Raw genomic sequence first — 13277 nt, 5'->3', positions numbered from 1 at the left:
GGAAAAGGCAGAAAACCAGGTAAGTTAAGCACACTCTGAGAACATCAGGCCTGCAGTTCCCTAGAGAAGGCTCTTTTCTGGCAAGCTGTTGAGAACAACAGAGCCCAAATTCTGCAAAACTGGCAGAACAACGGGTCTAGGGAGGGTTGTGGGTCATGTGTTCAGTTCCTCAAGAGGTCTGTTACTTATCCAGATGTCCCATGTGCTCGAGGGTGGGTCAATATGTTGATGCTGAGAGGCCTAGTATACTGTAAGACACCAGTAATTTGTACCAGCAAGGTGCCATTGGGAGTGTGTTACTTGCACCTTGCATTCTGGTTTCACTTTGATGAGAAAGAAATACCTTGACAGTCAAGAGACAATCTTAAATACTGAACTGAATATTTGCCCAAAGTTTCTTTTTAAACTGAAAGGAATCCAGATACCTCTAGTCATCAAATCTAAGTGTGTCACAGTGTCTTAGTGTCTCAGCTGGAGTTTGATCAAGCCTTATGAAATCGTGGGATTAGTCTATGCAAGGCTATTCCTCTCATGTGAGGTGTTGGGCCTGAAGTGACTATGTACTGGCTGTAATGGAAAAGGACATCAGAATATGAAGTTGGAAAGAGCAAGGACAAACTATTTCTTCAAGGACCAACTAGAATCCATGGGGACAAAGTGGAACCCACACCTGAAGTTTGCCAGCTCTAAATCTTCATGGTGGGGTGACTGCAGAAGAAGCTGGTGCCTTTACCATGGAAGTGTACACATATCCAGCCTAGGGCTTGGAGAAGTTGGAGGGGGGTACATGGCAGGAGAGAGAGGGCCACCGAGGGCTGGCTTGTCACTCCCCCAACAAGGTAAGCTACTGATCAGTGATGGAACCTGTAGGCTATTGCCACAGTGACCAACCTCCTGACTGTAGAAATGGCTACTCCTTCAACTCGACCTTCCAACTCTCATGAGTATTTCCTCTGTGACAAACCAATCTCAGAACCACACAGACAAGAATCTACTGGCAGATACAATGCCTACTTAACAAAAAAGTACTCAATATGGAGCCACCACAATTTATAATGATCATTCTAGAGTAGGTTAGTTTTAGGGAAAAAAAAAAAAAGGTAGTAAGCAACTCTGAGTTGAAATGTATATATACTTCAACTCCTCTCCACACATGTGTTTATTAGATTGTTCATGAGATAGGAAATTTCTGGTAATTTGAGGAAATGGTAGAAATGTATTGTGGTCTGGATAAGGCTAGACTGGGTGATTACGAAGCTTCCTAATGGGTGATATCAACAGGGAGAACAATGATCATGCGGACCAAGATGATGAGAACAAGGACTTCCACTGATCTCTAGGGCAGACAAAATGCACATGACAACTTGGTCCCACTCTACGTACTGTCTGGATAAGAGGGGTAAGTAGGGAGACGATAATTATACTCTGTTAAACTTACTATACAACTTGACACTGCTTCCAATTCTTTTCCCTGCCTATGGGAGGAAGAAGAGGAGGGGATACACAGCTTTTCATTTATAATTAAATAAATTTTTAAGACACACATAGCTTTTGAAGAAGGTTCTCACTTATAGAGCAGAATAGGAAAAACATCAATAATAAGTAAGACAAATTTCCTATTTGTCTATATTCCTCCATGATTAAAATGCTGTTTTTTGCTTTTGTGGCTGTGACATTGCAATTTATAATAATAAATCTGACTGAGCCCCCAACCCTTGAAATCTGATGCTCCCTCCAGGTAGATAGTGTTAGAATTGAGTTGAATCATAGGACACCATGCTGGTGTCCAAGTATTGCTTGGTGGTGTGAGAAAAATCACCCACACATTGTAATTTGTGACTAGAATTGTAGTGAATCCTTGGCAAGACTCTTCTTAAATATTCCTCAGGCTCTATCATGCCAGATAAACACAAAGAACCCCAGCAGACTTGGTTGTTTCATCATTCATAGAATATTCTATAGTATTTGGCTTCCGCTAACATGTAATTCTAATGTTTGTGCAAGCATGAAAGGTGCCTGGGGTATTCATGATTATATGTATGTGTGTTGAATGAAGATGGGAATAGAGCAGGTATGGGTTGGTCTTTCAACAGAGGCTGGCATTACCTGTGTCCTATCCTTCCAGTTGGAGGTATTTCTGCCCAGGGTGGGCAGAGGCCTTGGTGTCCAGGCTGGGCACCCAGGCCTCTTTCAACATGATATGGCCTCCTGATGACCTGCCCTCCCCTCCATCTGTCAGGATGGTCCAGGTTCACTCCCCAACCACTTGGCCCTTTCTCTTTTGACATAGGTGTTAAGCATCAGCGAATTTACAAGAAACAGCTCACAGAATCCTACTTGTGGCATCCTTTTTTATTCTTTCAGCAAGTGCTATGCAGAAGTTCTTTCCCTATTTTTATTTTTCCTTTGCTGTCATGAGTTCAGACTCTGGTTCATTAACTCAGACAACTTTGTCTGGGTTTCCTCCTCCCCCTTCCTCAGTTTTTTTGTCTGCTTGGCAAATTGCTACTTGCTCACTGAGAATTATTTCTCCAAGTTGTACCTTTCCAACTCTGGTCTCCAAGCTCCTAAAAAGGCTAATGAGCACTGGTGCTTGGATTGTAACACTAGACATTTGCCACAGAGCTAATGCAAAATGCATGGCATGTGTCCAATATCAGAAAGCAAAGGGTTGCAGAGGGGGAAAAAGGAAATGCCTTTTTTATTCTGTGTGACATGGTTATCTGGAGATTTGCTTTTAAAGACACAGTTAAGCCATAGAAAAAGCCAGCTGTCATCAGGATGAACTTGGAGCAGAACTGAATCACGAATATCTTGGAAATTATGCAGAGATTCATCTATGATCAAGGAGAAATTTTAAAATTAAGTTTACATATATTAGATATAGCTTAATTGTTTGGCAGAGAGAATCTGTACTACTACCCAACTTACAGGTTTTAATTTGTCTTCTTTGAAAACAAATATTTCACATCCCAGGGAGGAAGATGGTGATGAGCATGTGAGCTGCCCCACGCCTTTTATTTGGTAGCATTTTAGAGTTTACCTATGCCAGAATATTTCATGATCCCCACCCCCGATCCCCCCACCCCCGCCACCTCCACTCTCTGATTCTAGGAGGCTGATCGGTACAGGACACATCAACAGACCCCTTCCACCTGTCTGACCTTCAGTTGGATTTTACCAGTGGAGAATCCCCAAGAGGAGATTGGAGAATGGAAGGAAAACTCATAGTGTTTCTTTCTCTAGTTCCTGCCTCAAAGTCACCTCAGACTGGCTGTGACCTTGACCTCTCATGGTGGCACACTTTATAATTCTTTCTCCTTCCAAAAACTGGCCTGCTCATTTCCACAGACCCAGGGGATGGTGCATACTCATCATCATGCTGCTATGAAGGCATTGGTTAACACACCACCCCTAGTTCCTCTACACCTTCATTATGTAATTGTTCCCTTTGTAAATGCATCCTCTGCAGTTATCCTATTTTGAGTGTGCCATCTGTTTCCTGTTGGGACCTTGACTGACATGTGTATTACTCAAAAAGATACATCCTACAAATAGAAGTTTCATTCACTAGAAATTTTGGTTAGCGTAATCTTAGAGAGTATAAAATCTGTATATCACAGACCATTGCATTGAAAGGCAGGGTCGCATAATGGTTAGGCACACAGACTTGAGAGCTCTAGCCTGCCTGGTTGTGATTTGCATAGAGTTGTTGTGAAGATTCAGTTAGGTAATATATGTGTCTGGCATTTAGTGAGCACCATATAAGTACAAGTTACTATTATTATTATTATTTTTTTTTCTGTGAAATTTTTCTTTATTGATCATTCTTTTCTCTTCTGTTGTCATAGGACATCTTGTTATTCTCAAATCACATCCATGAAGAATAACACAGAGGTGATATCTCAATGTAGTTTTATTTTTTTAATTAATTTATTTATTTTCAGCATAACAGTATTCATTATTTTTTCACCACACCCAGTGCTCCATGCAATCTGTGCCGTCTATAATACCCACCACCTGGTATCCACCTCCTACCCCCCCCCGCCACTTCAAACCCCTCAGATTGTTTTTCAGAGTCCATAGTCTCTCATGATTCACCATTATTATTATTACTATGACTGTAACTACAAGGTTTTAAAAGATGAAACATTCCACAAAGTTAGGAAGACTGGGAGTTAGTTGGTGCATGTAAATATATTAAGAAAAAACATCACACCGTGAACAACAGGATCCATTGGTTCAGAGTTTACTATGTGCCAGCATTGTGTTAGTAAGTATTTGAGGTATTCAGCAAACATATATGCAGCCTTCTATCCTCAAGGAGCTTAGCTGAATATGATAAAGTAGAGAATAACACACAAAATAAAAAGAGATGAAAGGTTAGGATTTGATGAGGGAAGGAGAAGCAGAATTACAAGGGTTCTATCCAGCTGTCATCCATATGTTACCTATCTATGTATTGATCTGTCATCTGTCTATCTCTGGATTTATTACAGCACTTTGACCTTGAAAAGCCATAGAGACTGGCTAACTAGTCATAGGAGGCTATTTCTTCTGTCTCAGGATCATAAAGTCTGAGGGTAGGCAGTTAGGAAGGGAAGATGGCTGTGAAGCATGTAATTCAGGAACAGACTAGAAGCAATGAGGATGAGGGGGGAGGGGACCACAATAACAGACTAGAACTTACATTAGTCTCTCACTACCTCCCAGCCTCCACGTTCTATGATGGGAATATCCTGCTAGAAAAGCAATCGCCCTTTGTTATGAAGCTGAACACACCTTGACTAAGGAGTTAGGCTGAAAAAGGATCTGGAAGGAGTTGGAATTGCTGTGGGCCCAGATGCTGCTCAACACCAACAAAATGAGGCAGCAGGTAAGTGCCATGTACTTGTGCTAAGAAAGCTTCCCATGTGCTGAATTTCCCATCTAAAAGCACTTGGCCATTATATTGCCTCTGTCTTCAAACTCTTGCACAAAATCTCTCATGGCCCCTTGCTAATCAGAAGCTGTGCCATGAAGGAAATTTGAGGCAGTGGAGTGTCAGCTTAGCTAAGTTCACACAGTGAAAATCCTCCAAGAGAAGTAGGATTCATAGAGTTCTGGAATTGGAAGGAACCTAATGCCCCACAAATGGAGGTGAGGAGACTGAAGCCCAAGGACATAACTCAAAAAGTATACTCTAGTGGAACCAGGGTGGCTCAGTCAGTTAGGCATCTGCCTTCGGCTCAGGTCAGGATCTCAGGGTCTTGCAATTGAGGCTCCTGTTGGGCTCCCCAGTCAGAAGGGAGTTTGCTTTCCCTCTCCCCAGTCCCTTGCTCCTGCTCTCTCTCTCAGATAAATAAATAAAATCCTGAAAAAAATTCTACTCTAACAGAGTAGAGGTGCCTATATACCTAGTCTGTTTAAAATCGTAACAAGCATGAATATTTCATTTAGAGAAATAATGAGTTTAGGTAAGAAAAATGTGCAGTATATAAATATGTGAATATCAAAGCATGATTAAGAGTAGTATAGGGTTATTATTTTCAAAACAGGAGCTTGTTACTTAGTAGTTTAAAAAAAAAAAAAGATGTATATTAGGTGTTAAAGAAAAAAATTGGATCAGTTGCCAAAGTTATAAGCAGAGGTTTGGGGAGGTATATGAGGAAAGTGTAAAGTCCTCTGCCACTGTCCCCTTTTCCACATATGATTCCACATATCATTCCTCCAGGACTGTATGGAGTGTCCCCAAAGGGTGGCCTTATTACCCCTTTCATACCCTGTGAGGCTGGTTGGCTGCCAACCAAGGGGATGCAAGGGCAGCCCTGAGGGTCAACTCAGTGCATTTCCCCTCACTCCATGATTAAGGGAGAGATTGAATCTTGACATACTTCCAAAAAAAGAGCATTGCATGCACTGTGTTCCGCTCCTTGAATCTTGCTTGAATTGATGAATGGATCCTGTCTTCAGAAAGAAGGGTTGGATCCTCAACCTGTTTACTGCGGATTTGCTGTATACATTTGAACAATTCACTTAATCTTATGGTGTGCAATCCATATTCAACCTACATTATTGGATTGTAATCCAGAAACTCTTCCTGGGTTGCTGTACCCCTAAATATGGAGACTCTCCTCAGGCCCCCACATGCTCCCTGGTTTTCATTTCATTGCAGCTGACTTATTGCTCAGACCATTTGCCTCACATCTGGTCCACCTTTTTGGGGCCTCTCATCCCAAGCTTTACGTAGACATGGAGATAATATTATACTCTTTATTTTACTTGTAAGAAAACAGAGTCTTGTGGCAACACTGAAAAGCTTAAGCTATAGAGCTTAGCCTTTATTTCCCAATTTCCTGGACACAAGGTTAATATGAAAGCACCACTAGGATTCTGACTTCATTTTTTCTTGTGAAGGGTAAGGATTATGAACATTGATCCTACACTTTTTGGCCCTATGTTAACGAAGACTGTCTTTCCTCCATAATGGCATTTTCTTCCAGACTGAAGAATAATAATAAATGCATAAAAATGGTGTGTCTGTTTTCCTTAAACTAACAGCTGTATTTCCAAGAATCTCCAATCTCAACCTTGGGTCCTGAGAGAAGCCTGGTTTATCTGTGCAACAGTAAACATTGTGCTTCTGGCCATGTCTGATTTCAAAATGGCTGGATCAAAACCAGCCTTATTATAAGTGTTAACGTGGTATTTGCTACTACTATTAGCAGTAATATTCCATGACCAGAATCCTACACTTAGCAGATGTGTAGGTAAAAAGTAAATATGTGATAAAGGAGAAGGCTGCTGATTTAGCCCCTCAGCATATGTACATCAAGAGCACATATATCAACTTTGAGAGAAGTGAGTGGTAGCTCGAGGAAAAACTGAATTCTGACATGCAGTCCGAATCTATTTCACATATTCTCTCAGTAGTAACAGTCTGGCAAGAGCAAGAAAATACCTGAATGTTTAAAATATTTGCTAGAGAAGCCAGGACAAATATCAACAGAAGTAAATTAAAGGCTGTACAATAGGAAAAATTAAGCTATTGACAATATGAAGCAAAAGGGCTGACAGTCAACTCAAACTATTGGTGGTCATTTTGGAGGGGGGAAAAAGATGTGGAAAGGAACTGTGAAATGGAAACAAAAAGAAGCGGGTCAGAAGCTCTGATATGCCTCTGTATGGCTTGACCTGTAAGTGTCCACACCACTTCATTAGGTGGCAGAAGCAAGGCACAGAATATGCATTATTCTAGGGGACGACTTACTGTTGGTTGACTTGCTGAATAGTCACCACACCCCATAAAATGGGTGTGATTATTTTGCATGATATAGAAATGAGGGAATTGAGAGCATACCTTCAGTGATCTTTACTCAGAACACAATAGGATAGGATGCTTTTTCAGGCAGGCTAACCTGGGAATTCCTGTTTCTCATGTTTGCTACATTTTGAAGCAAATATAGTTACAAATATGTGGATTATTTCTGAAACTTTCTTTATGAAAACAGTAATAGATTTTGCCTCTAGATAGAGAAGGACGAGGGGTGAGCTGTTTGTGGTAGGAGGAATACTTACTCTTCTCTATACAGTCTTCTGTACTATTGCTTTATTTTTATGATTTTCATCATATGCACGTATAACTTTTTCACTAAAAATGTGAAAACAATTAAAAGAAAGCATAAAAAGGGGAAAAGCTAGAAAGGAAAATCCCACCTTACATATGCTGACTTTGTTTTTTACACCTCCCCTTTGTCCATACCTCTACATTTCATCAGTTCAGTAGACCACAGAGCCTTCCACAAATAGCTTTGAGCCCCAAGGCCAGTCTGACTATTGGTTAATGCAAATAAGCACAGCAAATGTTTCTGCTCTGCCTCAGTACCCACAATCTCATTTGAAGCAGAGTTATGTGTTATGGCATTGCTAGGCAGACCCCTTCAAGCAAGGCAGGATCTGCATGTAGTTATAGAATGTTCAAATTGGTTTCTCTTTAAACAGAGGTGGGTTTGGGTTTGTTGATCAAATCAATTAGAGTAGGTTTCCCCAGTTCACTCGTAGAATGGGAAATTGCCTTTCCAAAGCATTAGAGAATAACAAGGACCCCAGACAAAAGGACTGAAAGGTTTAAAGGTGCACATCTGGAAATCAACCTGGGGTCTATTTGTGCAAACAGTATCTACTTATTCCTTCTCTCTCTCTCTTCCTCTCTAATTTTTAATCACTTTATTAAAGTATCATTTACTCAGAATAAAATGTACATATTATAAAAGCACAGTGGGATGACTTTTGACAAATGAGTATGCCCATATTACAGGCACCTTATTTAAGATACAATATTTCCTTCATCGCAAAATGCCTCCGATACCCTACTTTAGAGGCAATTTCTATACTTTCTTTTTTTTTTTCTTTGATGCTGTCATATGTCAGTCATTTTAATTCAGGGACATGAATCAGTTATCAGTCAAGAACATGTGTGGAGGCAGGAGTAAACAAAATAAAACAAAAACCCATAACAAATCAGAAGCTCCATATCTCCGAATTATTCCCTTTAGCAGCTATCTCTTGGGTGTGAGGTCACCCTAGTACCAGTGTGAATAGACCAGGGAGCCAAACAGACCATGCTTTCTTATTTTCACTGACTTCATTTTGGAAATGCTGCAGGACCCTTGCCTTTATCATTAACCGCTAGTAGCTGGAAGAGAAACACCTTCTCCCCTACCTTATCAATATGTATAAAATCAGTTTCTATACTTTCAATCCTTAATCTGAGGGATAGGATTACTATTTTCATAGCTTAGTGTTGTTTCCTCTATATCTTTATAGAAATTTAGTCATATAGTATGTTCTCTTCTGTCCATCTTTGTTTACATAATGCTTTTGAGATCCATCCTTGCTATTATGTGTATTAATAAGTTAAGCCTTTTTATTTGTGATTACTTTTGTTTTGCCATTTACCAATTGATGGGCACCTGGGGTTTTCCCAATTTGGAGCCATTGTGAAGAAAACTGCTATAAATATACCTGGATGAGTTTTTGTGTGAACCTATGTTTTTATTTCTCTCAAGGAAATTCCTAGCGATAGGATTTCTAAAGTCATGTGGAAAAATTATGTTTGATTTTCTAAGAATATGGTTAACCATTACTAGAATAATTAACAAGGAGACATTAGACTGAGGTATCTTCCATGCTTGCAAACCAAAATCTAAGCCTATAAATGCCTCAAGGCTACAACATCGAAACCTAAGAACAACCAATCACAAAGAGCCAACTTAAGCTTTAAACAATAACCTATCAGGAATTGCCTTACTTTGCTTCTCCTTTTTTCTCTGTAAAAATCTTTCCAGGAGCTTCTTTGGTAGAGCTTCTGCTTTGGCGGTAACCAATTGAAATAGATTTTTACCTTAGATAAACTCTTAAATTTTTAATATGCCTCAGTTTATGTTTTAACACTGTTTTCCAAAGGGATTATGCTGTTTTCCAAGTTTACCAGAAGCACGGTTACTCCACATCTGCTCTAGCACTTGGTACTCTCAGTCTTTCTATTTTTAGCCATTTTAGTATGACTGGAGCTTTTTCTTCACTGTCATTTGAATTTGCATATCTCCAATGAAGAATGACTTTGAGCATCTTTTAATATGCTTATAAGCCACTGGAATATTTTTTTTTGTGCAGTATTTGTTCAAATCTTTTGCTCATTTTTTAAATGAGTTGTTTAATTTTCATTATTGAGTTCTAAGAGTTTTTAAGAATATATTTTGGACACAAGTTCTTTGCCATACATATGTATTGAGGCTATCTTATCCCAATCTGTCTTACCTTTCGAAAAACAAGTTTTACATTTTGATAGTTTATTTTATCAATATGGTTAGTTTATGTCTAGAAATCTTTGTAATTTCTTTTTTTTAATTTTATTTTTTTAGTGTTCCAAAATTTATTGTTTATGCAGCACACCCAATGCTCCATGCAATATGTGCCCTCCTTAGTACCCACCACCAGGCTCACCCAACCCCCCACTCCCCTCACCTCCAAAATCTCAGTTTGTTTCTCAGTCCACAGTCTCTCGTGGTTCGTCTCCCCCTCCGATTTCCCACAAGTCACTTCTCTCCTTCACCCAATGTCCTCTGTGTTATTTCTTATGCTTCACAAGTAAGTGAAACCATATGATAATTGACTCTCTCTGCTTGACTTATTTCATTCTGTATAATCTCCTCCAGTCCTGTCCATGTTGACACAAAAGTTGGGTATTCATCCTTTCTGATGGAGGCATAATACTCCATAGTATATATGGATCATATCTTCTTTATCCATTTGTTTGTTGAAGGGCAGCTTGGCTCTTTCCACAGTTTTGTGACTGTGGCCACTGCTGCTATGAACATCGGGGTACAGATGGCCCTTCTGTTCACTATGTCTGTATAACTTTTTAATGTTTATCTTCTGTATACTTTATATTTATAGTCTCTTTATATTTTTAGGTCTTGATCCATTTGAAATTAATTTTGGTATATAGTATGAGGAAGGGGTAGGTCTCCTATTTTTTTTTCTATATGAATATTCAGTTGTTTTAACACTATTTGTTGAAAAGAGATTTTTTCCTCAATATCTTGGAAGTTTTGTTAAAATCAATGAACCCTGTGTATGTGGCTCCAGTTGTAGAGCCAATTCTAGCACACTGGTCTATTTTTCTATCCATTTACCTACGCCATGTGTCTTAATTATTGTAGCTTTATAGTTACTTATTTTAGAATTATTTTTTTAAAGAGTTTATTTATTTATTTGAGATAGAGAGAGTGAGAGCAAGCTACAGAGAAAGAATGAGCAAGAGGGCAGGGCAGAGGGAAATAAAGAAGCTGGCTCTCCGCTGAGCAGGGAGCCTGATGTGAGGCTTGATCCCAGGACTCTGAGATCATGGCCTGAGCTGAAGGCAGATGCTTAACTGACTGAGCCACCCAGGCATCCCTTAATTTCTATAGCTTTAGAGTATATTCTGAAATCAGTTCAGGAGCACCAGCCCCCATGGCCACCCTGTGTGGTTTGTGTGTACCCACCAGCTTTAGCAGTGCTGCTGGAGGAGTGGGAGGACAGGGCACATTCACTGGGTTTACAAAGGCAGTAGAGAAATGTCTTGACTGTGAGCTCATTCAGGCTCCAGTAATGCTAGGGGAGAGTGCCCTGTTTACAGACACATGCAGGCCCCAGGCTGAGGGGAGGAGGATGTCATGAATACTGGAGATCATCTGCCCCAGTCATGAGCTAAGGATCACTGCAGCAACCATGCTTTCTGCTTCAGCAAGGTAGTGGGACAGTGCCATAACCCTGTGCCTCTGCTTGTCCTGGGGAGGCAGCAGGAGGGTGCTGCATTATGTGTGCCCAGCTGTGCTAACAGGGAGGTGGGGAGTATAGAGATGGCATCTGCCAGTGCCTCTGTCTTTGGAGAGAGCCCCAACTGTCCCTGTCCCTCTAGCAGTTGCCTCTAGACGAGAAAATGAATTTCCTTCACATATAGTCTGGGCATTTTTCAAACTGGTGCTTTTGCACTGGATCCTGGGGCAAGTGAGACCTGAGGTGAGCCCTTTTAAGGGAGAATCTCAGTTTCTATAGCACTTTAGCTCCCTTAACTCCATTTGTTTTGTAATTCAAGGCATTTTTGGAAGCTCATCTCTCATGTCCTCTCTCAAGGTCTGAGGTGCCTGATGTGGGGAACGAATCCCTTATTCCTCTGGCAAAAGTATTGGACTGGTGAGATCTCTCTCTATTGTCTATGGTAGCACTTGGGGGGAGGTCTTTTGCCAAGACTATGTCTCTGCCTCTCCTACTGGTCTCAATGTGGTTCTTTTATTCTTTATTGTGGAGAACCTATTCATCTAGTTTTCAGATCTTTTTCAGAGGGAAATGATACATATGCAAACTGCAATTTGGTGTGTTCCTGGAAGGGGGTGAGTTTAGGATCTTCCTATGCCCCCATATGATTTTTTTTCTTTATTTTGTTTTTTTGTCATTTGAGTATGATATTCTTGGCTGTGGTTTTCTTTATATTTACTATATTTGGTATTTACTAGACCTCCTGGATCTCTGATTTGATGTTTGTGATCAGTTTTTAAAAGTTTTTAGCCATTATCTTGTCTAGTTTTTTCATGTGTCATTTTCTCCTTCTTTCTTTGTAGGATGACAATAATATATATTTTACTGTTTAATACGGTTACACTCTAATCATTATTTTAAATCTTTCTACCTATGGTTCAGTTTGAGTGATTTCTAATGTTCTCTTCAACTGTATTGATTTTTTTCCTCCATTGTGTCCAGTATATTCTTAAATACATTTAGTCAATATTTTATTTCAAATATTTACATCTTAGTTTCAAGATTTATATTTTGGTTTTCTTTTGTGGTTTTAAAATCTTTCCTGAAATTTCACATTTCCTTGTTCATTATATTTATAATATCTGATAGATTCTCATACAAATTTTATCAGCATTATTTTTATGTTTTTTTGTAATTCCAGAATTTGAGCTATTTTCATTAACTGATTTTTCTCTTGATTGTTGACCAGAGTCACATTTTCTTGCTTCTTTATAGTCCTTTGAAGTCCTTTGAGTCCATTGAAATATGGGCATTATGTACAAAGAAAAGTAAAGGCTGAAATGGATTGTGATATTGAAAGACTAGAAGTCCCTTAGACTTTGGAACTGTGAAATAATGATAGCACAAAACCATGAGACCTTTTATATCCTAAATGCAGATAGAATACCCATGTTGTTTAAAAAAACACAGTATTGAGGCTGATCTGGCCCTGATATCATTGTCCCTAAAGTTTCTACTGAGGGACAGAATTTATCTGTGCAGTAACCTACACTGCTGTAGGTCTAGGGAAGAAGGAACTTTCTTGAGGAAAGAAAGAGTTTACACGAAAAGGCTTAGTGGGTAGACATCTATTAGAGGGTCATAGGAAAAAGAGAAAAAAGGGACTAGAATGCTCTTCTAGGCAAACCCCAGGATGTGTAACCCAAAAAGATGTGATGGAAAAGGGATTAAATGAGAGCTAATGAAATTATATGTAGTATAACTAAAGATCTTGCTATAAAGTCAGAGCACAAGAAACTTGATTTTGTAGTTTATAACGTATTGAGAATGTGAACCAAGGGCATGTACTTTACCTCTGTGGAACAACTACTGCAGTATAATAAAGAAATGTAAGTTCATAAGTATTTTGGGGAACCGCAAAAGAGGAAAATAGTTGATGTCATGTAGCATATCAGGTATATTACTATAGTTATTTAGCATGCATGTAAGACATTTGG

The sequence above is a fragment of the Neovison vison genome, chromosome 3, assembly GCF_020171115.1.
Source record: "Neovison vison isolate M4711 chromosome 3, ASM_NN_V1, whole genome shotgun sequence".
Classification (NCBI taxonomy): domain Eukaryota; kingdom Metazoa; phylum Chordata; class Mammalia; order Carnivora; family Mustelidae; genus Neogale; species Neogale vison.
This window is presented reverse-complemented; position numbering follows the sequence as displayed.